General features: G+C 39.4%; 1 long non-coding RNA gene across 20 annotated transcripts in view; it reads left to right on the top strand.

Moving 5' to 3' along the window:
• Positions 1-627: 627 nt before the first annotated feature.
• The window catches only part of LOC112671863 (uncharacterized), a 170,540-nt gene continuing 147,085 nt past the window's right edge, over positions 628-24,082 (top strand). For 6 of the 20 annotated variants that reach the window (XR_007409299.1, XR_004813114.2, XR_004813113.2 and 3 more), the window contains exons 1-3: positions 636-874; positions 10,715-10,854; positions 11,460-11,637. This is a non-coding gene — a long non-coding RNA (uncharacterized LOC112671863). Of the gene's footprint in view, positions 875-1,733; positions 1,831-4,663; positions 4,852-7,855; positions 7,980-10,714; positions 10,855-11,459; positions 11,638-12,319; positions 12,424-17,331; positions 17,399-18,391; positions 18,450-24,082 lie in introns of those variants that run through there. The other 14 variants (XR_007409295.1, XR_003143911.3, XR_007409296.1 and 11 more) reach the window with 14 other exon arrangements.

The following is a 24,082-nucleotide window of genomic DNA, read 5'->3' as shown; positions in this document are numbered from 1 at the left end:
TTATCAAAAGGAAGAGAAGTGGAAAGAGCAAGTAACTACATCTGCAAGAATTATTATATGCTGACTTCAATTTTACAATACTTAAAAAATGAATGCCCATTTATTTAAAAAGATAAATATAAGAATTAGAAACATGGAAAAATAGTTAGAATGACACATTGTTACAGTTATAAAAACAAAAATGTCGATGTTAAAACATTACATGTTTAAACAAAAATGTAAAGAACACAAAGATACGTTAATAGTGTGAGGTTTCTTTTTCTAAGGGAAATTCTAAAATGGTGGTGATGGCTGTACAACTATGTCAATATACTAAAATCCATTGCATTGTACACCTTCAGGTGGGGCACTGTATGACACAAAATTATATCTCAATAAAACTTACGACGAAAAGAATACAAAGAGCAAATAAAGGCAGCCAACAGGGGACTTAGCAATGAAACGCTGAGCTAAGAATAGGAGAGGGATTGACAAAGGGAAAATGGGCTAAAGAAGGGATGGTGATGGAGGCCGGTGAGACCAAGGAGAGGAAAAGGTGAAGAAGCAGGATAGGCTAGAGCCCTGGGCCCTGGGGAAAAGGTGAAGCGGGCCAAAAGGTTAACCTCGGAAAAGCGGTAGTGGGTGGGGGTGGAGAGAAGAGGGCGTACTCAGCGCATGCGCCAGACGCAAACTGCGGCGACCCTGGAGAGGCAGTCCTTTAACTGGCATCAGCGCTGCGGCTGGAGGCGCGGGTGTCGCTCAGTTGACTGTCCAGTTCTACCTTGGTCTGTGCAGCAGCCCTAGATCTGCGAACTCTGTGCCGCCGCTCCCTGTACCCTGTCTTGAGGCAGCAAGCGCTAAGAATTCATGCTACGACACTCGATTCTGCCCGGAGGTAGGAAAAGAACATGGAGGGCGGCGGAGGGAACTCGTAGCAGGGAGATCCTTGATCTGTGTGTTCTTCCGGTTCACAGGAGGAAAAAGTGGGGGAGAGCATGGGTTTCAGACCTACAAAAGGATGTTGAGCGTTTACTTTCTACTGTGAAAGACTATAGACTCCTCTCCTCTCTAATCAGGGTTGAGGTACATGAGCGTCGGTATTTTTCATAATGTTCTGTTTAAAAATTTGGGGTTCCTCGTATTCAGCAGAAAGTGTATTTAAAGGATTGGTTTAGGACTGGGCTCATCCAATTATGAGAGCTTTCTCTGCCTTTGTTCTGGGTGGTGGATCTAATTAGGGACTCTGAGGATACTCCAGCTCCTCCCTGGGGGCCGGGGCGGATTCCATCTAGATTTGCTCTCTGCGGTTACCAGCAATGCCGTCTTTCCAGTATTCCACTTCCCTAGTTTATCACACCTACCCCAATGAGGAAATGCTGGTAGTGTCTCTCCTTGAGTAGTGAGGCACAACTATGGCGAGAAATACGTCCAGATAGCATCAGGCGTGTATATCTAAGAAACGTAGGAGGGAGGGCAGGGAATAGGAGAGGCTCGTGTTGCTGCGCATGTGTATTTGAGAGGTTGGGGGAGGCGCGGGATCGCGCTCGTATATTTGAGAAGGTCTGATGTGAGGGGGAAGGGGCCCCAGTTGGGGAGAGTGGGAGGTAAGCACGCCCAAGCTTGGGGCGTTGGGGGCGGGGGCCGTCAATTGCATATCTAAGAAAGCAAAGTTTCTAGTACGCAATTGGCAGCCGCAGTTGGGAGAGTGAAGTAGCGCATGCGTATTTGAGACGACATTGTGACGGTTGGCTTTGGGAGGAGAGAGTAGCGCAGGCGTGTTTCAGACGGAATGACGGGGAGGGGAGGCGCGCACCCTAGTGTAATTAAGATTGCAAAATGGCGAGGGGGTAGGTAAGTTGTCTTTGCTTGGCCATCTTGGGCTAGGGAGCCCTGCAGAGAAATAGAATCTACCTTTCTGGTTGGGTGATCTACTGAGTGGGAGTTGTCCTAGGCTGTGGCCAAATCCACTAGAAATTAACCCAGAATCTAAGCCTTTCGCTGGCCCATTGATAAGTCTGGGTTTGAAAATGCAGAGGCGATGATGACTCTCAAAGGTTTCGGCAGCTGGCTGTGTGTGGAAAACGGAAGCATTGGAGACAGGCCACATTCCAGCAATACACATTTGGAGGGCTCTGTCAGACTTTGGGCCGCTGTACTTAGCTCTGGACACGTTCTCTCATCCCATCAGAGTAGCAGAACACAGTGATTGCAGTATCGTGAGAATTCTGTTATGTTGTCAGAAGCCCTTGATTTCCACCCGCTGCAGAATATAGGGGTGAGGATTTGGCTGTGTTTAAACCTAGGATTTGGGTAAATGGTAATGATGGTATGAAGGTGACCAGGGTTCATATCCTTTCCTCTAAATTATTTTTTTCTCTGAAACTGTAGCCTAGGGGGAAGATTTTTTTTTTTTTTTTTTTTTTTTAGGTTGCTGTACCGTTGTGGATCTCAGAGGGCTGTCAGTGAGGATCTACTGTAAATCGCTAAAAATAATAGTTTAGCACTTAAATATGTAGCACAAACATTCAAAATTGAAGAGACAGTTCTTTCCCAGTAATCCTGGCTGTGATCTCATATTGGTTCTTTTCCTTCCCTGGGTCTATTTCTCTGCTTATAGTAATAATTATATTTAAACGTCTATAGCACTTAAAACTATGTGCCAGGTACTGATCTACGTGCTTTTTACACATGCCTTACCTCATTTAGTACCCTTGACAATCTTATGAAGTAGCAGTGCCATTATTTATATTTTAAAAATGAGAAATATGGGGGACACAAGATCAAGTAACTTGTCCAAGGCTTTACATCCATTTGGATGGCTGAAACTGGATTTTTATCCAGGTTGTATGACTTCGTAATGCTGTGCTCTTAATTATGCTTTAATCGCCTGAGATGAGGGTTCACATTTAAAGGACCCTTTTATGATTTCAAATTTTGTTTGCAATTTACCTATGCTTTTTAAGCTAGGAGACCTGTTTGCACTTGGCTACTTTTTTACTCAGTGCCTCATACAGGGTTACATATGTAGAAGACAAAAAGTAACGAATTGTTGGTTGGGAGCCTACTGGGGTGGCTATCTTCATCTACCCTTGTCTTCTATGCTTTTTGTTCTGCAGAGGGTTTAAAATGGCCGACTGCCGCAGACTGGACACACCCTTCTTGTTTTGCCTGATTTGAGATCTGGTCAAATGCTTTTGACACAGCAGTCTTTTGCTGCAGTAGAGATTTTTTTTTACACATTATTAATATTTTGGTGTGGTAATACAAATGTCCAATAATAAAGGAAAGGTTATTGCTTTTTTTCTTACAATAAAATACTGAAAATACATGCATTTCTTTTATTATTGGTTGGAATAGATTCACTGAAGGGCAATTACTATGTCAACACCTTTAACAGTATGTATTGACAGATTTCATTCTGTAAAGGTCGTACCAATTTTTACTTAAACAAGCATTGAGTGGTGTTTATTTTTAAAAAATATATATGTTATGGACAAAAACTAGTATTATTTTAATTTTGCATTTCTTTGGTTATTAGTGAGTTTGGATTCCTTTTTCCTCCACGTATTTCTTAGCAGTTTAATTTTCTTTCATGTGATGTTAGTTCAGATCTTGTACTGATTTATCTGTTGGAGTTTTAGTTTAGTGTTATTATTATCTGTTTGAAAGTGTTCTTCAAATAAAGGGTATTACTCAGATTTCTGCAATGTTATATACTCCATGCTATTGTTTGCCTTTTAATTGTTGTATTTAAATTTTGGATTAGGAGAGATTCAAGCAAGTGGTCAAATCTTTTTCCTATTCTGTGATTTTTCTTCCATTGTTTAAGTTTGAATAGTTCCCTCAATCTAGAAATTGGTAGATAGTCATTGCAGCTTTGTCTGAGGATAACCATCAAGTTTGGGGGAAAAGGATCTGTACTTTGACCTCCTAGAGATAACCCTGTGTTTATAAATGTGTTCACATCTTTTCATTCCCTGCATTTTTCTACAGTTGATCATAAATTTGTACTATTTTATGTTGTGTTTTGTTTAACATTATAACATACATTTTTCCACATTAAACATTCTTTGTAATTGTCATCTAATGGTTTCATGATATCTTGTTGTATGGAAATATTTTTAAATTTTCAGTATTTTAAATGATGTGATGAATGTCTTTTCATTTTCATTTAGTTTTATTGTTTACCTATTTTGAGTTATTTCTTTATAGGATGGAGTTCCAGAATTAGAATTGTTCATCAAAAAGTTTGAACATTATTAAGACTTGCTATAGTAACATTCCAGAATATTATGTCATTTTTTTTGTACCTGGTTATTTAGAAGAATTTTTTTGCTACCCTGTATGTAAGAGAATGGTATCTTTGTTTTATTATCCACTTCTCTGATTCCTGGTGAGACTGGATTCTCAAATGTTAATTATTAGTTCTTCCCTTTGTGAACTATTCAATTTGGGTCTGAATGTATGTATTTGTAAGAGCTGTATATTGTGTGTTCTGTATAAGGATTTATTATCCCTTGTCATTTATTGCAAATGACAAAAGCGGTTTGTTGCACATATACTTCTGGCATGTATTGCCATTGAGTCTTAAGAAATGATGTGATTCCAAAGACAACTGCTTTGTGGTATACATGTCAGATTCTTGCTATCCACTTTGTGATAACATTTGTCTTCCTTTAAACAGATAGCCATGTCTTTGGCTATGGGTGTGGGAAGAAGACATGGCAACATCTTGTCTTTAAAAAGAAACCAACTTAGACAAGACACAAAACAGAACCTTCTCCCCCATCTGATCTGGGACTGATCTTCCTTTGAATACTTCTGAGTGATCTGGAGGAGGATGTGGACATAGTGTAACATCCACATTTATAGGTAACATTAAGCTCTGGGGGTGTAAAATGCTAGTAGGAACAAACTGCAACACAAGAGAAGGCATTGTGAGTGTGGGCTGACAGTGGCAGAATGGAACAGTGTAGGCAAGAGCAATATAATGACTTTGGGGGGAAAATAGTATATTAAGCTTATAAAATAGTGGCCTCAGAGACAGGGATCTCAGTGTAAATGGCAACAATCTGTTGATGTCATCAGCTCAATTTGCTGGCAAAGGGACAAAAGAGCCATTAAAACCCTAGGCCTTATTAAGAACAGTATGGGACACAAAAATTCCATCCTTTGTATAAAACCATCTGAACCAAATGACTAGTTAACACCAGTAATCTCTCCTCAAGGAGTCTCTTACTATTATCACTCAATGTTGAAAAGCAGTTGGGAAGAGTGTATTGCCTCCTTTCTTATTTATTTTCTTATTATATAGGTAATTTAGAATAGATATTCTTAAAGGTTTTGGGGTGGGGTGTCTTAGAAGGTTTCCTGAAACTGGGTCTGTTATTTGTGGTTCGGAGAATCTGTTTAATTATATTTATTAAGTAAACCTTTCTAAATTATCATTCCCAAAACATGAGCTATGTACTATCTTATATATTTAATAACATTCTAATTTTCACTTTTTCAAAAGTGAAGGGTGGGAATTATAGGATTTAGAAGTGCCAAGTGATTTGTTACTTATTGCTCCTTGCCATCCAGTTACACTGGGTTATTCCAGTTATACATAAGCTCCATTTTTCCATTTTTCAGCATTTTGTTAGTTGCAGATGTTAAATGAGGCTTACATGTATGGGGGTGGTCAAGGGATGTATAATAAGCAAAACAAAACAGCAGAGTTTATACTGTAGAGGAGGTGGTTGAGAAGATTCTTTAATGGATGTCTTTGCTTATTTTAAGTGTAGGAGTCCCATTTTACAACAAGCCAGTGTCTAGTTCCCAAACCCATCTCTGATCAGGAATTAGGGAGAGCCTGAATATTTGAAATAGCCTAAAAGCCTTTAACTTTTGATATTTATAATTTGTTTTGTTCCTCCCTTCTCTTGATGTTACAGCCAGCAGCAGCCTGGAGCAGCGCCCTCTGGGAAGAAATTTTACATCGGCCATTATAATACAACCTGATAAGTGTTGTAGCACTTACCAGGTTGTATTGTAATTGTCTGTGTATATGCCTGTCTCCCTTCCTGTGTTCTCAACTAGACTGTAAGCTCCTTGAGGGCAGGGACAATGTCTTCTTCTCCAGAGCCCAGCCTGGCACATTAGTAGGCCTCAGTAAATGTTTATTGGATGAATAAATGAATGACTCATCAACAAACATTTATCGTGTGCCTGCTAAGGTGATCTCCACAGGCTCTGGACTGTCAACTGTTTAATCAAAATGCATGTGGTCAGAAGCTTGCTATTTCTTTCTAGTTCTGTATTTGTCTTAGGAGTTTTTCTGAGATGATGCTATTTTTGTGTTTGAATTTCAGTCCTTGGTATTTACAGATGTTGCTATTGTTGCTGCTGCTGACCATCTCTTCCTTGGTGGGGCCTGGGTAACAGATCAGGAGCCTCATCCTCACTGCCCAGTGTTTGCTAAATGGTTCCTATCTGTAGATTCATCTCCTTTTCACTCCTCCTCATGTCATCCTTCAAATGGTGTTCCTAGGTAGAGCTGCACATTCTAGATCAGGGGTAGGTAAATACAACCCATGGACTGCTTGGTTTTGCAAATACAGTTATACTGGAACACATGTTATTTGTTGATATTTCTCTGTGGCTTTTTAAAAATTTTATCTATTCATAAGAGACAGAGAGAGAGAGAGAGGCAGAGAGAGATGCAGGGAGCCCAATGCAGGACTCAGTCCCAGGATCCCAGGATCATGCCCTGGGCCGAAGGCAGACCCCCAACCGCTGAGCCCCAGGCGGTCCCTCTTTGTGGCCTTTTTTGGCCTGCAACAGCAAAGTTGAGTAGCTACATCAGACCTGGTGGCACATAACACCTGTCCTTTACAGAAAAAGAATGCCTCCCTGATGGTTTCATGTTCCTCTCCATTCACCAAAGATATTTTTAGCATCTCAGAAACTCATTTATTTATTTACCTCATTTGTTATTGCTTATAACAGGTCTTTTTCCTATTTTGCAGGTGGGCCTGCTAGAACACACTTCAAACTAGATTGATTATAAGGCCTTCACCAGGGTCCTACAGTTAGTCAGTTATACCATGTACTTCAACATCAAGTTTGGAGCTTCATTTCTAGAAATTCCTTTTGTTATATCCTAACCTGAAGAATTCACTTCGTTCACCATATCATACCTTGGTGCCTTATCCCTTAACACCCCCCCCTTCCTACACAGCTCTTTGCCATGAGAATATGGAAAGTAACAAACTGATGTGAGATAAGGCAGAATGGTAGGCCAAGGCAAATGTTTACAGGGTCTGAATGCTAATACACAAAGAAATGGAGTTTCTGAAATACTCACTTACTTAGACTTCTTAATACAGTTAGGAAGCCTAGACTTCCAAGAGCTTAGGGCCTTCCCCATTACCCTCCCTAACCTCCCACACATTGTCTTGGGAACCTGCCTGTGGGTATATTGTGATTCATTTCATGTCATTAAAAAGTTGAGAGCTCCCAAGTCCCAAGTCAAGAAAGCTAGATCTAAAACAAAACAAAAAGGAAAGAATATAGTCTCATTCTAGGAGTAAAATAGGGCAAAAGGCCCTTACAGCCTTGTTTTTCAAGCTGCTTGTTGGATTTTCCCCTGTATTGTCTTATGAAAAAAATCAAATATACATATAAAGAGGTTGAAAAATTGTACATTGAAACCTATCTACCTACCAACTGGATGTTACAATGAACAATTTGCTATATTTGCTTTATTGCATACCCATCCATCTTTGTTGGATAGGCTTTTAAAATGCTTGTGGTAGTGTCCAATTTGAGCTCATCTGTATCTGACTCGTGGTACTGAAAAAGTTTCTTTTTATTCTTATCTGTATTTTTCAAGTTGGAATGGATACTACTGCAGCCTAACAATGCATAAGCAGATCTGCCTGGCAGTGAGATTGCAGGAAGAGAAGCCATTTGGTGTCTGAAAGAAAGTGATTACAGCTCACTGTTTACTGGAAATGGTAGGAAAAGGAAAGATGGAAGTCCAGGCCCAGAGTCAAGTGAAACTTTCCCATAATACATTGCCCTATTTCATTCACTTCACTGCCTGGGCGGAGGGATGACAGGTCATTTTCTGAGCAGCTTCTACTTGGTGCTTAACTTTTAGACTTGATGAAGGAAAACAACAAAGTCACATCAAAATACCACTGAGGTGATTTAGCATTAGTACAATTCCTTGGAATTTTAGCAGATAGATTTTTAACTTGGAGTACTTTCAAATAATATTTTTTTTAGATCTTTTCTATTAGCAATAGATGCAGAGTCAATTTAGGAAGCACCATGAACTGAAATTTTAATTTGTCTCCATCATGAACATAACAATGGTAAATGTTACCTGTTTGTGTCTGTCTCCCTTCATTTAAGCTCAAGGGCAGAGACTGTATCTTACTCGTCTTTGTAATTCTCTTAAGTAATAAATGTTTGTACTCATAAAAAATGCATTATGGCATTTGATATCTATCACATGGGCAATTATTAAAAAATGCTATACTAGTGTTGGTGAGGTTATCCAGTTTGAGTGTAATCCTTCGTAGGGGCAGTTTGGCAATACATGTTGTAGCAGAATAAATATTGTATGTCTTTTGACCATGCAATTTCATTTCTAGGGGTATACCCTGAAATATGCTAAAATCCTAAAGAACTATTCTAAGGATATTCTAAAAGATGTAGGTTTGGGAATGTTTACAACATTCATAGCAATAAAAATGGAAGGAAAACTTAGCTATTCATGAATAATAATTTGGGTAGATAAATTTTGATGTATTCATGTGATATTACAACGTGGCGTTAAAAATAAAAAGTAGTCTTGTAGATGAATATTTTACTTGGAATATTTTCAAATATATTAATTGAAAAAGAGCTAGAGAGCAGTAGTATGGTTTTCAGCCAATTTTTGTAAAATAAAAATCAGTGTTTGTGTTCATGAAAGTAATTGGAAGAACATACTCTGAGTGTTAAACATTCTGGAATTCTGGATTTTTTTTCACAGTGTGCATTTAGGACTTTCAAAGTTAGACAAACATTGAAAGTATTTCTATTTTGAAATTTGTTGACCTAAACAGAAGTGAAATAAATTGGGCAGCAAGGGGGCTGGAAACCAGAGAAGTTAGTTTAGTTTAGAAAAGAGCCAGGTGGAGTGGGAGAAAGGAGTGGTGGAAATCAGATCTCTGTCTTCAGAAAAAGGCACTAACTACTTGGCTTGCTTCTTTGTGCAGGCATTTCACGGTAGTGAGTCCACATTTACATTTACAGTTACCATTTCTTTCCCAAGTATGCCCTCCACAAATTTCTTTCCCATTCTTGTCCCCATGGGCTTTAATAAGCTAAATAATTGCTAGTGGCAGCTGCCACTTTGTAGGTGTGCAGATCCTGCTCTAGTAATGGCTGCTTTACTTTATCCAACAAAGAGATGGCTCAAACTCCTCAAGGCTTCTGCTCCCCTTCCCCAATGCTTGGCAGCATGAAATCTTCCCCACTTAATGGCAGGAGAGCTTTCTGCCTGGCCCTTGTGATTAGTAGATTGTAAGACAGTTTACTGATGGGAAATGAGACAGTTAAAAATGAGCCCTGAGAAACGGCTCCTTGAATTTTCCTGGGCCTCGAGGGTTGTCTGCCTCACTGGGTAACAGGAAACGAAGTTTGCATTAGCTGGTGTTGTCAGCATCTAATGATTTTTTAAAAGACTGTATTTATTTATTCATGAGAGACACAGAGAGAGGGAGAGGCAGGCTCCCTGCATGGAGCCTGCTTCAGGACTCGATCTTGGGAGTCCAGGATCATGCCCTGAGCTGAAGCCAGACACTTTAACTGCTGAGCCACCCAGCCGTTCCGCATCTACTGATTTTCATAGCCATTGCTGGATTGCCAGATTTCTGTGTTGCTTTTCATGCTAAGCAGCTAGGGACTGGGAAACTTAGAGGCAGTAGGTTGCTTTCTTAGAAAGAAAGGACCCTTGGGGATCTTTGACTTATCCTGTGTGGGTCTTAGGTCTCAGAGTCCCGTTCCTCCTAGTTGTTGAATCTTAGGGGAGTAGCCATTGGTCTACCTAGGGCCCTTTGATCATTTTTGTAACCCAGGCAGCTCATAAGGCAATAGATATGTTCAGTTCCTTTTAACATACAGGGAAAGTGAGTCCTGGTGGGATTTGAGATTGTGAATGGCAGGCCTTGGCCCATAGCCCAGGGTTTTGTTATCTTTCCTCATTAGTGTGAACCAAATGCCATCCACTGGCTAGATAGATGGAGGTTTCATCCACTTTAAGGGAACTCTTTAAGCCAGGATTATAGAATGGAGGGTCATTCATAATTGCCAGATGCAGAAGGGTCCCTAAGAAATCAAGTTTATCCTCCCTCAGAGGAGGGATATTGAAGTCTAAAGAGGGGAAAGACTTGCAGGCAGCTAGGAAGATCAGCATTAGAATAGATGAGTTCTAACCCTTGGAGACAGCCAGTTACTTGGTGCCTCTGTACCCAAGTTATCTCATTTAAAATGAATATAAGAATCCTTATTAAAAAATAGTTGTAGAAAAAAATAGTTGTGGGTATTGCAGCAGTCTGCCAGATAAAAACAAAGTCTGAGGTCCATGGTATGGGCTGGGTTACTTGACTAAGGTGGTAAAAGTAAATCGAAGCTATATCTCAAACCTTGGCTATTCTGCCTTACATTTGTTTCTTCTTCCTTCTTTCTTATCCTACAGGTGACACCAGATGTGATCAGAAGCCATGCCATTGGTGAAGAGGTATATTGAGCCCCGTCTAGCCCAGTGAGGTTACTAGAAAATTGGGAGAGGCTTAAACCAACATCCTGCACATGGTTATCAAATCGTTGTGAAGTCTGGTAAGTGGCTTTGGCAGGCTAGCCCAGTTAGTGGAAAGGTGCAGGGAAGGTAATGTTAGTAGGTATTAGGCAATTAATTGATATTTTCCCCATTGTGGTATGAATAAAAAAGGTCTTAAAATGTTTAGACTACACTAGAAAGTAATGTATCTAACCTTTCATTTTTTTCATTCTCCCATTTTTGCTGATGGGGGAATTGCTTATCGTGCCTAAGATTATAACTAGTGTAGGCAGTGGATTTAAATATAAGCCAGGTACTGTGTCTTCTACCCAGTGCTTCCTTTAGGTTCCATTTGAGTCCAGGGAAGCCATGTGAGACAGAAATGTTTTCATTCCAGGACGCTTGGGTGGCTCAGCTGTTGGGCGTCTGTCTTTGGCTTGGGACATGATCCTGGGGTTCCGGGATTGAGTCCCACATCCGGCACCCTATGGGGAGCCTGCTTCTCCCTCTGCCTATGTCTCTCTGTCTTTCATGAATAAATAAATAAAATATTTTTTTAAAGAAATGTTTTCATTCCACAGTGAAACATTTTTTTTATAATAGCCTCTGAGATTGTTCCTGCCCAATGAAGGAAATGTTCATGGTGTAAAATTTGTTTATGCAGAAAATCACCTAGGATGCCTCTAAAAATGCAGATTCCTGGGCAGCCAGAAACCTTGTCCTTGGTCAACACTACCACCTACCTGTCACTTATATTGCGGCTTCCTGCCCAGTGGGTTCATCAGCAAGCCAGAATGAATCTCCTCCATTGCCATAGATGTCCTTGTGAGGTGGAAGCCTTGGTAAGTTGCCAGTGGTTTGGGTGGGGGTTCCCTAGTTGGTGGTAGAGAAGAGATGGTTGTGATGTGGCACTTTTTCCCTTCTTTCAACAGATAGTTATTAAGTGCTCACTAGGGGCCAGAGACCATTCTAGATATTAACAAAGTTCTGCCATCGTGGAACTTTTATTCTCATGAGAGTAGACAAAGGAATAACGAACTACTAAAAGCATAAAGTATCATAAATGTTACATCACAAGTTTTTCCATTACGGTATAAAAATTATGTTTAAAACGGGTGGTTTGGACTAAGGAACACCTTGTGTTTTTTCTCTGCTTCTCATTCTCCCTTCTTTTTAAAGGATTTGATTTATTTATTTGAGAGAGAGAGCAAGTGAGTGAGCATGAGTTAGGGGAAGGGCTGAGAGAGAGACAGAGAGAGAGAATCTCAAGCAGATGCCCCACTGAGCTCAGAGCTCCACATGGCGCTCGATTTCATGACCCTGAGATCATGACCTGAACCAAAATCAAGTTTCTCGAGTCAGACGCTTAACTCACTGAGCCACACAGAACGCCTCCCTCCCCTCTCCATTCTTCCTTTTAATACTTGCTACTGTCTTTTAGTACAGTGGAGGCTGACCGAGCTGAGAATGGGAGGGTCATAGATGATGAAAGCAATCTTTTTCCTTCTTGTAACCCCTCACTAGACTGAATTCTGAAAGATGTCTTTTGGAAAGTGTTTTAGAAGGTCTACCAGCTCTTCTACATGAGTCCACGTGTAGCAGAAGAGGGGATATTCTTGGTGAATAAGGTAACACAATGAATTAGGTAGATAGGGGAAGAAAGGATGATTGCCTTGACTCCTGTCAGGGAAACTCATAGAAATGTGATTTTCAGGAGCCAATACCTTTAAAGCCTATAGTTTATTCTGTAGTATATTCTCCTCAAAACAATTGGGGGTAAATTACATGCTTACCCAGTCTGTGATCACCCCTACAAAGGATTGGAACTAAAAGGGTTCCCAAGTATAATACTAATAATACTAATTATATTCTCCTTATGGGGAGAGTCTATTCTTTTTAACCAGACTTGTTGGGAGTTTATATTGAGAGTGGAACTTTATACATGTTGTCAAAATTCTGGCCATAGCAGAGGCTCATTATTTCAGCATCAGTGAAGTATATAGCACTTTGGATTACTAATTTCAGAGGCAGCAGGGTCTTCTGGATTGCACTCAAACCATTTGGACTGGTATTCATTTTTGGCTCCTAAGGGGTCAGTCCCCTGATAGGCTTCAGGGAGCACTTAAATGATCCAGAGTTAAAATAGACAGCATATATAATATGACCATTCCTGTGATATCTCTGCAGAGGCCACCACTACTTTAAGCTTTTTTAAGGAATGCCAGATCATTCCTTGGTGTCTGCCATTTTTATAAAAGTAATAAGGGTCATCTTTTCCTATGAGCATGGTCTTGAGATGGTGCCTTCATAGCATAAGTTCCTTATAAACTCTCTGGAGTATTTGGATAATTCCTACTGACAGAGTTAGATCATTAGCCTGCACAGGGAACCTGAATGATAGGAAAATGGTCTTTTCCCTAAGGAGAAGCCTGAGACAGTCTGTTTTTTTTTTTTAAGATTTTATTTATTAATGAGAGACACAGACAGACAGAGAGGCAGAGACACAGGCAGAGGGAGAAGCAGGTTCCATGCAGGGAGCCCGACATGGCACTCGATCTGGGGTCTCCAGGATCATGCCCTGGGCTGAAGGCGCTAAACCGCTGAGCCACCCGGGCTGCCCGATAGTCTTTGATATAAAGGGAGTTTCCACGTTCTATGTCCTTCACAACTTATATTAAAATGATGTTGGTTTTGTATAAGGATATGAATGTTAGCATGCTGTCAAAAAACAAGTCTTCCGTCTTTCTCTATATGGGCCAAAATCGGTTGTATAAATCTGGCTTCTATCTGAACTCCAGTTCTTTCCCTGGGGTTTCCCTGTCCCCATTATCTGCTCTTTATTTTCTTTTAAGATTTTTATTTATTTATTGGACAGAGTGCACAAGGAGGGGAAGCTGCTAAGGGAGAGGAAAAGCAGGCGCCCCACCGTGCAGGGGAGCCACCAGGACCATGGGATCATGACCCAAGCCAGAGGCAGATGTTTAACCGACTGAGCCACCCAGGCGCCTCTGCTTTTTATTTTTGCGACAGCAAGTCTGTTGTGGTTCTTTTTTTCTTTTGTCTCTCTCTTTAGATTAGCCATTACCCCTGTAGTAGCACTCATGCACAACTTCTGAAAATTTTCTGCCTGAGGTCATAATAATAACGGTGATTATCAGTTAGTTATAAATGCCTTTTAATGTTCTAAGTGAGAACTTTACACATATTTGTTGTCTCATTTTAACTTAACAGTAACTCTGGGAAGTATGATTTGTTTCTACTTTACAAATAATAAAACTGAGAATTGGAAAGGTGAGGTCACCAACATGCTACAGGGAGCCAGTGGTGGAGCTGTATGTGTCATACTCCAAAGATCTTAACTACCTTACTATACTTGAAGCACTAGAATGTAGCGAGCATATTTCTTCGTTGTTGAGAATGCCTGCCTCCTCATGGGTCCCTTATCACTGTCTTCTTCCAGTACATAGGGGCACATGTGAAGAGTTTGTTTTCAAAGGTGGATTCAGATGTGCAAGAGAGATGGCACGAGGGATGTGTAGGTCCCTTTAGTTTCTAGAAATAACCACTTTGGATGAACTAGTATTTATTTTTTCCCCCAGCTATGCACTGTGTGCTTATCTTTGTCTTTTCACCTTTTATTATTACTCCCATCCTCCTGCATGATGTTTATGTCAGAAAATTTCTATGAGGCTATGTTTTCCTCTATACCAAACAAAAAGGAATAGCAAGAGTTGGAGTCACAACTGAAAATCCATTGCTTATAGAATGTTAACTCAGGTGCAGGTGCATCAAGAGCTAGAGCAGCTTGCTGTGCAGATCAGTATGTCCCAGCTGGAATTCAACATAAACATTGCATTCTGCCAGCAAACAGTGCTGATAAAATTACTCTGTATGTATCAAGTGGAAAATAACAGGGATACCTATCAATTAATACTTAGGTAAATTTTGTTGCTGGTAAAGTGATAGTGTCCAGATAGTTGGCATAGACTAAGGTCTAGCATTCTATAGCCCACATGGCAGCAACTTGTTTTTGTAAATACAGTTTCACTGGAACACAGGATCATGCTTGTTCTCTATTGTCTGTGGTTGCCTTTTGTGTTACAGTAGTGTTGAGTAGTTGTGATGGGCTGTATGGGCCACAGCCTGAATTATTATCATCTGGCCCTTCACAGAAAGTTTCCCAACTCCTGGCATAGGTTAAATGTACTGTGTCTACAAATCTTTGTCTTCCCCCCACTCACCCCCATCCATTTTTCTCTTCTGTGGGACTTGAATTTAGAACTAGCTAATCCTAGAAAGTACAGAATTTCATAATGGTCAGTTTGCCTCTGGATTTCTTCCCACTCAGATTAAGTTCACCAAAAACAGCACATTCCCAAATTGGTCTGTGTATACAGAAAGAACTGTTTTTATATGCCTCATTGTAGTTAATAATTTATCATACATGGTTCCCCCAGTTTTTCCCTTTCAGGAATAACCATTTTAAAACTTAGACATTCTCAGGTATCCAAGAAGTTATAACTCATGTTTCCTAATTATGACTTTATCTAATTTTAATACATCTCCCCACTCCATAGCATGAAAGCAGATGTAGACAGTATGGAAACAAATGCGCAGGGCTGCATTCCAAGAAAAATGTCATTTACAAAAACAGGCTGGATTCAGCCCATGGGTATGCCATCCCCACTCTACATGATACATATGAGAAGAACAAGAAGATTTGAGGTGATACATTAAGGCAAACACTGAAGGTGATTTTTATTCATAACTCCTGTGATACAGTAACACAACTGCACTTGCATCAGCACTGAAAAGTGTCTTGTGATCTGTGCATGATGCCCATGACTTAAAAGTCATCTAAATATTGGCTTGATTTCTTGGTAGAGTAATAGCATTTTCATGGGGCATGTTATTACCATCCCTTAGAGGATCCTCTTCCTTGCCATGGAGTTTCCTTTATATATTTTTTGATGAAGTCTAGTTGACACAATGTTACATTAGTCTCAGGTATACAACATAGTGATTTGGCAAGCCTATATGTTACACTGTGTTCGCCACAGGCATAGCTACCTTCTGTCACTATACAATGCCGTTACAGTACCATTGACTGTATTCCCTATACTGTACCTTTTATCCCTCTGACTTACTCCTTCCATAACTGGAAGCCTGTATCTCCCACTCCCCTGCACCCATTCTGCCTGTCCTTCTACTCTCCTCCCTGCTGGCAAACACTAGTTTGTTCTCTGTATTTATAGGTCCTTTTCTGCTTTTTGTTCATTTGTTTGTTTTTTTAGATTCCACATGTAAGTGGAATCACATGGTATTTGTCTTTGTCTGACTTATTCTGCTTAGTGTCATACCCTCTAGGTCCAAGTTGTTGCAAATGCCAGGATCCCATTCTTTTCTATGGCTGAGTAATATTTGTGTGTGTGTGTGTGTGTGTGTGCGCGCGCGTGTGCACACATACACCCTGAGATCACGACCTGAGCTGAAACCAAGAGTCAAACAATTAACTGACTGTGCCTCTCAGGCACCTCCCACCATGTAAATTTTAGTATTATTCTAGTTCTATAAAAAATACTGTTGCTATTTTGTTAGGAATTACATTGAATCTGTAGATTGCTTTGGGTAGCATGTACCTTTGAACTATTAATTCTCTCACTACGTGAGCATGGGATGTGCTTCCATTTGTGTCGTCTTCAGTTTTTTTTTTTATCAACATTTTATAGTTTCCAAAGTACAGGTCTTTCATCTCCTTGGTTACGTTTATTCGTATGTATTATTTTTGGCATAGTTGTAAATGGGATTGTTTTCTTAATTTCTCTTTCTGCTACTTCATAATTAGTATATAGAAACAGAACTGATTTCTGTGTTGCTAGGGCTTTCACTACTATGTTGAATAAAAGTGGTAAGAGTGAACATCCTTGTCCTGTTCCTGCTTTCAGTGGAAAAGCTCTCAGGTTTTCACAATTGAGTATGATGTTAAGGTTTTCCATATATGGCTTTATTTATGTTGAGATATGTTCTCTCTAAACCCACTTCATTGAGAGTTCATGTCATGAATGGATGTTGAATTTTGTCAAGTGCTTTTTCTGCATTTATTGAGACAGTCTTATGATTTTTAGCCTTTGTTTAGTTAATGGTGATGTATCACATTGACTTTGCAAATATTGAACCATCCTTGCCCCCTGGAATAAATCCCACTTGATCGTGGTTAATGATCCTTTATTGTTGAGTGTGATTTGCTATTCGCCTGAAGTTTTCTTTTTTTGTAGCATCTTTGTCTGGTTTTAATACAGTAGGTTTTTCTTTGCATGACTCGGAATATATATGCCATTTTTTTTCTTATCCTTACATTATCAACTCTATAGTGTTTGTTTACCTTCTTCACCAGCCTATATATTCTACACTACTTAGGCCCATAAGTGAGTCTAACACAGAAATTACATTAGATGTATCACTATCCTAAGTCAAGGTAGGAGGCTGTGATTTGGGTAATTTGCTGTGTCAAAACCTAAATTTCTCATTCGGGATAGGAGGAATTAATCCTTCCAGTGATACCCAAAAATGTGATCTGGACAAAGGAACAGATATCTCAGTCACGTAAGTGATTATTTTGACATGGAAGTGAATTTTTTTACTTTTTGTTGTATTATATTTAATAGCTTTCTTAATAATGAACTTACCTTGCATTTCTAGAAGAAAAGCTTTTACTTTTCAAGGATTTTTAAGTAAGTTTCCTAAATTTGCTATTCTCAATGTTATTTTTTATTTTTATTTTTATTTTTTTTTTACTATTTTGTTTCTGTTTTGTTTGGAGCAGCAATCTTTTTCATTCAGATTTTTTGTAGAATTTAGGATCATTAATGAAATCTTGTTGCCTGATCTTTTCAACTTAGCAGATCTCAAACATGTGCCATGCCATTAAATATACTTTAATAACATTTTTTAAATGACACATAATATACTACTACATTAATGAAAAATTTTAATTTTTATTGGGTTCTTGTTCAATTAATGCTCTTTTAATATGCAAATGATACTGATGTGAATCTCTCTGTACATAAATCTCTGCACGTATCCATATTTGTTTCCTAAGGTTTAATTACATGTACACTCCCTCTAATAACGTAGGAAAATGCCTATTTTTTTCATATCCTCCCCAATACACTGTATTAGAGTTTTGTAAAAATCTGCCAATTGCAAAGGTGATGTCTTAGTTTTTATTTCTTTGATTCTGAATGAGAGAAAAATTTAAAAACTTCCTTGGGACTTCTTTTTGAGTTTCTTTTTCATTCAGATTTTTTTTAAAGATTTTATTTATTTATTCATAGAGACAGAGAGAGAGAGGCAGAGACACAGGCAGAGGGAGAAGCAGGCACCATACAGAGAGCCTGACGTGGGACTCGATCCGGGGGTCTCCAGGATCACGCCCTGGGCTGCAGGCGGCGCTAAACCGCTGTGCCACCAGGGCTGCCCTTCATTCAGATTTTGAATCTGCTATATGTTGCAAATATTTTCCCCAATTTGGTATAGAAATTGTTTTTTATTTTATTTGTTTTTATTCAAGTATAATTAAACATACAGTGTTATTAGTTTCAGGTATACAATGTAATGATTCAGCGATTCTGTATATTACTCCATGCTCATCATGGTAAGTGTTCTTTTAATCTCCTTCACCCATTTCTCCCATATCCCCACCCATCTCCCCTTTGTCAACCACCAGTTTGTTCTCTATATTTTTAAGAGTGTTTAGTGATTTGTTTGTCCACTCTTACTACTCTGCTTGTTTTTGGCCCTGCTTCATTTCTTCTGGCTTCTAATGCATCCATTAACAACTGGCTTCTCCACCTTCTGGGGTTTCAGTTGCAGATGCCTATGGGGTCAATGTGTAACATGTTTCTGATCTTTATTTTCTTTTTTCTTCAAATGCTGCTTAAGGGTTTTTGTGGGGGGGTGCAGGGGAGCTTTTCTTTTGTTATCTACTTTTGATAGAGACCTTGGAAAGGGATTTCTCTACTCTTAAAAACAAGAGTACAAATTGGATGGTAAAGAGCAGCTGATACTTCTGAAAGGATTAGTAGGGAGTGTTTGGGATTGTGGGTCCATGGAACAGGAACCTTTGATACAAAGGAGGTCATTATTCCTTGGCTCGATTGTTGCCTAGTGGGAAAACAGCCCAATATTGACAGGATTTTCAGCTCTCTACAAGGAGCCTGACTTTGAGCTATTAGTCTGCTTTAAAAAAAAATCCACAGGCTAACACAGCATGTTTATAAATGCTTTTATGACCTCATAGCTTCTGCTGCTTCATAATTTTGGCTTATTCATAGTGTTCCCTTTTTCACATATGGTGTGAAAAATGGGCATGTCACACTACCCATTCAACTTCACCTGGGGGTTGGCAGTTTCCCTTTGGTAGTGTTCTTTAAAACTAGGTCACGGGCACCTGGGAGACACAGTAGCTGAGCATCTGCCTTCAGCTCAGGTTGTGATCCTAGGGTCCTGGGATTGAGTTCTGCATCGGGCTCCCCACAGGGAGCCTGCTTCTCCTTCTGCCTAGGTCTCTGCCCTCTCTCTGTGTCTCTCATGAATAAATAAATAAAATCTTTATAAATAAATAAATAAAATAACTAGCCTTTCCATTTGACAAGATTTAAAAACAGATTAACTGTGCTATCTTGACATAATTCACTTTAGGAGGTAATCCTCTTTGCCCATTATCAGAAATTAAAGGACTTGCTGTAACCTCTTTGATGCACTTTCCTGGTAAAGTTTAAAATGTTGAGGAACCTGGGTGGCTCAGTTGGTTAAACATCCAACTCTTGGTTTTGATTCGGATCATGATCTTGGGATCAAGCCCTGGGTCAGGCTCCCGCTCATCAGGAAGTCTGCTTGTCTCTCCTCCTCTCTGCCCCTCCCCTGGTTCATGTTTTCTCTCTTTCTCAAATAAATAAGTAAATCTTTAAAAAATGTTGGTATCTGCACACCAAAATGTTCACATTGCTTATCTTCTGATATGGGATTAGATAATTAATTGTTGTTTTGGTTTCCTTGATTCTCTTATTCTTAGTGAAAATACACTATATTGAGAGAAAGTGAATAATGTACTTATTTGGTAGTTTAACAATGAGAAATTGATAGTGTTCTGACACCATCTGACTGTCCTGCAATTAGTTCATTTCTGAGGCTAACTACCCCAAGTTAATGCCACATCCTATAGTTAAGGGCAGAACCTTCCTAAAGACTGCCTTCCCTTCAGCAAGTCTTAGGTCCACGTATTTCTGACCAACTGGCCAAATTCAGAGGTTCCCATGATCATCTCAGGTTTGTTAATTTGCTAGGACAATTTTCAGAACTCTCTCAAAGCTCTATACTTAAACAGTTTTATTATAAAGGGTATAGCTCAGGAATAGCCAAATGAAAGAGATAACACAGAACAGGGTCTCAGGGGCATCATAGATAAGGAGCTTCTGTGCTCTCTTGCTTTGGACTCTAGTACCATCACCTTTTTGGCACATCAATGTGTTTACCAATCAGGAAGCTCCTTGAGGTCTGGGTGTCCAGAGATTTATTGCGTCTTATTATGTCCTTGGCCACTTCATTAAGTGCAGTCTCCAGCCCTTCTCTCCTTAGAGGTCTAGGTGGTGGGGTTGAAAGTTCCAGCCTGTGCTTGGTCTTTCTGGCATGGCCATCCCTTCTCTCTGGAAACTATCCTAGGGCCCACCTTGAGTCATCTCATAAGCATAAACTCAGGTGTGGTCAAAAGGGGCTTCTGATTAATAACAAAAGAATATTCCTTTTCTCTAAAGTTTTTTGGAGCTCTGAGCTACCAAAAGGGGACAAAAACCAGACTTATTATACAGTTTCATCCAACCGGAGGGGGGGGGGTGTCATAATTTGCAAGGCTACAGGGGATAACGGGAGGTAGGGATTTTAGTGGAAATCCATGAAATGAACCGGTGAGTAGGTTATACCTCCCTGGGATGAGAACTAGAAAACCATCAGGAAATGGAGACATTTGGAAAACCCCTCTATATTTCTTTATTGGCCATATTTGGTCTGCATTTCTGCTCTGTCATCACCTTGCCTCTGATTGTTTTTGTTCCCTCCCCATCTCCTTCTTTACCATAGAGCTTTTGCTACCTCACAGTTTCTTTTTTTAATTATATATTTTTTTAATTATATTTTTTACATTTTAATTCCAGAATAATTAACATATAGTGTTATTAGTTTCAAATGTACCATAGAGCGATTCAACAACTATATTTAGTACTCAGTGCTCATCAAGATAAATGTACGCTTAATCTTTTTAACCTATTTCACCCATCCCCTACCCACCTCCCATCTGGTAACCAATTTGTTATCTATAGTTAAGAGTCTGTTTTTGGCTCTCTTTTTTTTCATTTGCTTTGTTTCTTAAATTGCACATATGAAAAAAAATTAAAAAAAAAGAAAAAGAAAAAAAAAATTGCACATATGAGTGAGATCATATAGTGTTTGTCTTTCTCTGACTCATTTTACTTAGTATTATACTCTCTAGCTCCATCTGTGTTGTTGCAAATAGCCAGCTTTCATTTTTTTCTTTTTTCTTTTTTCAATTTTTTAATTGGAGTTCAATTTGCCAACATAGAGCATAACACCCAGTGCTCATCCTGCCAAGTGCCCCCCTCATTCCCCATCACCCATTACCCCAACCCCCCGCCCACTTCCCCTTTCACTACCCCTCGTTCATTTCCCAGAGTTAGGTGTCTCTCATGTTTTGTCACCCTCACTGATATTTTCACTCACTTTCTCTCCTTTCCCCTTTATTCCCTTTCACTAATTTTTATATTCCCCAAATGAATGAGACCATATGGTCATCAGAGAGGGAGACAAAACATGAGAGACTCTTAACTCTGGGAAACGAACTTGGGTGGTAGAAAGGGAGGTGGGCAGGGGATGGGGGTGACTGGGTGACAGGCACTGAGGGGGGCACTTGATGGTATGAGCACTGGGTGTTATTCTATATGTTGGCAAATTGAACACCAATAAAAAATAAATTTATAAAAAAGAAAAAAGAAGCCAAAAGAGTAACTGATGTTAATCAGCATCAATTTAGCAGTATCTTACTATTTTTAGATACTCATGTCCTTGACCTAAATAATTTCACTTCTCAGTACCCACAGAAATAGTTATACATGCACAAAAATATGTCTAAAGGTGGTCATTTATTCTGCATTTTTTTAAATACTAAAGAAATGGAAATGCCTTTAACATTCACCAATAGATGGGAATCTAAAAATACAATAATCTATCTATGGAATGAAACACAACATCTACAAGAGGATTTTCTAGGGCACTGTTAAGTGAATAATTTATTATGTAAAAATCATATAAGTGATATATGTATGCAATGCATAGAAAACAGCCTGTTGACATACACACCTTGTACTGCATTAAATAGTGTCCCGCAAAAATTCATGTCTTTCTGGAACTCTAAAATGTGATCTTATATAGAAACAAGAGTCTTCACAGATAGAATCAGCTAAGTAAAAATGAGGTCACAGGATTAGGATTAGGGTGGGCCCTCAATCCAATGATTGGTATACAAAGGTCATATGAAGACCTACAGGAAAAAGGCCATGTGAAGATGGAGACATGGTGTGACATTAGCTACCAGTCAATGAATGGCAAGGCCTAATGGCAACCACCAGAAATTAGGAGAGAAGCATGGAACAGATTCTCCCTCAGAGGCGCCGGAAGGAACCAACTTTGCCAATACTTTACTTTGAACTTCTAGCCTCCTGAACTGTGAGAGAGAAAAAATCCTGTGTTTTTTAAGCCACTCATTTTATGGTAACTTGTTATGGTAGTTCTAGGAAGCTAATTATATACCTGTTTAACAATGGTTTGCTCTAAGGAAGAGATTCTATGTATTTCTATATGCTTGAACATTTTACATTGAGAGTTTATTATTGCATTCCTCACTTTTTGCCAATAAAAATAAATTATCCAAAAAAATAAATAAATAAATTATCCACAAAAAAAATGTTTGTCCTTTTCCGATTGACTTATTTTACTCAGCATAATACCCTCCAGGTCCCTCCACGTCGAAGCAAATAGTGGGTATTTGTCATTTCTGATGGCTGAGTAATATTCCATTATATACATAGACCACATCTTCTTTATCCATTCATCGTTCGATGGACACCGAGGCCCCTTCCACAGTTTTGGCTGTTGTGGACATTGCTGCTAGAAACATTGGGGTGCAGGTGTCCTGACATTTCACTGCATCTGTATCTTTGGGGTAAATCCCCAGCAGTGCAATTGCTGGGTCGTAGGGCAGATCTATTTTGAACTCTTTGAGGAACCTCCATACCATTTTCCAGAGTGGCTGTACCAGTTCACATTCCCACCAACAGTGCAAGAGGGTTCCCGTTTCTCCACATCCTCTCCAACATTTGTTGTTTTCTGTCTTGTTAATTTTCCCCATTCTCACTGGTATGAGGTGGTATCTCATTGTGGTTTGGATTTGTATTTCCCTGATGGCAAGTGATGTGGAGCATTTTCTCATGTGCTTGTTGGCCATGTCTATGTCTTCCTCTGTGAAATTTCTGTTCATGTCTTTGGCCCATTTCATGATTGGATTGTTTGTTTCTTTGCTGTTGAGTTAATAAATTCTTTATAGATCTTGGATACTAGCCCTTTATCTGATAGGTCATTTGCAAATATCTTCTTCCATTGTCATTTAGTTTTGTGGACTGTTTCTTTTGCTGTGCAGAAGCTTTTTCTCGTGATGAAGTCCCAATAATTGATTTTTGCTTTTGTTTCTCTTGCCTTCATGGATGTATCTTGCAAGAAGTTGCTGTTGCCAAGTTCAAAAAGGGTGTTGCCTGTGTTCTTGTCTAGGATTTTGATGGAATCTTGTCTCACAGTTAGATCTTTCATCCATTTTGAGTTTATCTTGTGAAAATGTCCACGCTACCCAGGGCAATTTACACATTTAATGCAATCCCTATCAAAATACCATGGACTTTCTTCAGAGAGTTGGAACACATCATCTTAAGATTTGTGTGGAGTCAGAAAAGACCCCGAATAGCCAGGGGAATATTGAAAAAGAAAACCAGAGCCGCGGGCATCACAATGCCAGATTTCAGGTTGTACTACAAAGCTGTGGTCATCAAGACAGTGTGGTACTGGCACAAAAACAGACACATAGATCAATGGAACAGAATAGAGAATCCAGAAGTGGACCCTCAACTTTATGGTCAACTAATATTCGACAAAGCCCGAAAGACTATCCAC

The sequence above is a fragment of the Canis lupus genome, chromosome X (assembly GCF_003254725.2).
Source record: "Canis lupus dingo isolate Sandy chromosome X, ASM325472v2, whole genome shotgun sequence".
In the NCBI taxonomy this organism is placed as follows: Eukaryota; Metazoa; Chordata; class Mammalia; order Carnivora; family Canidae; genus Canis; species Canis lupus.
This window is presented reverse-complemented; position numbering and strand designations above follow the sequence as displayed.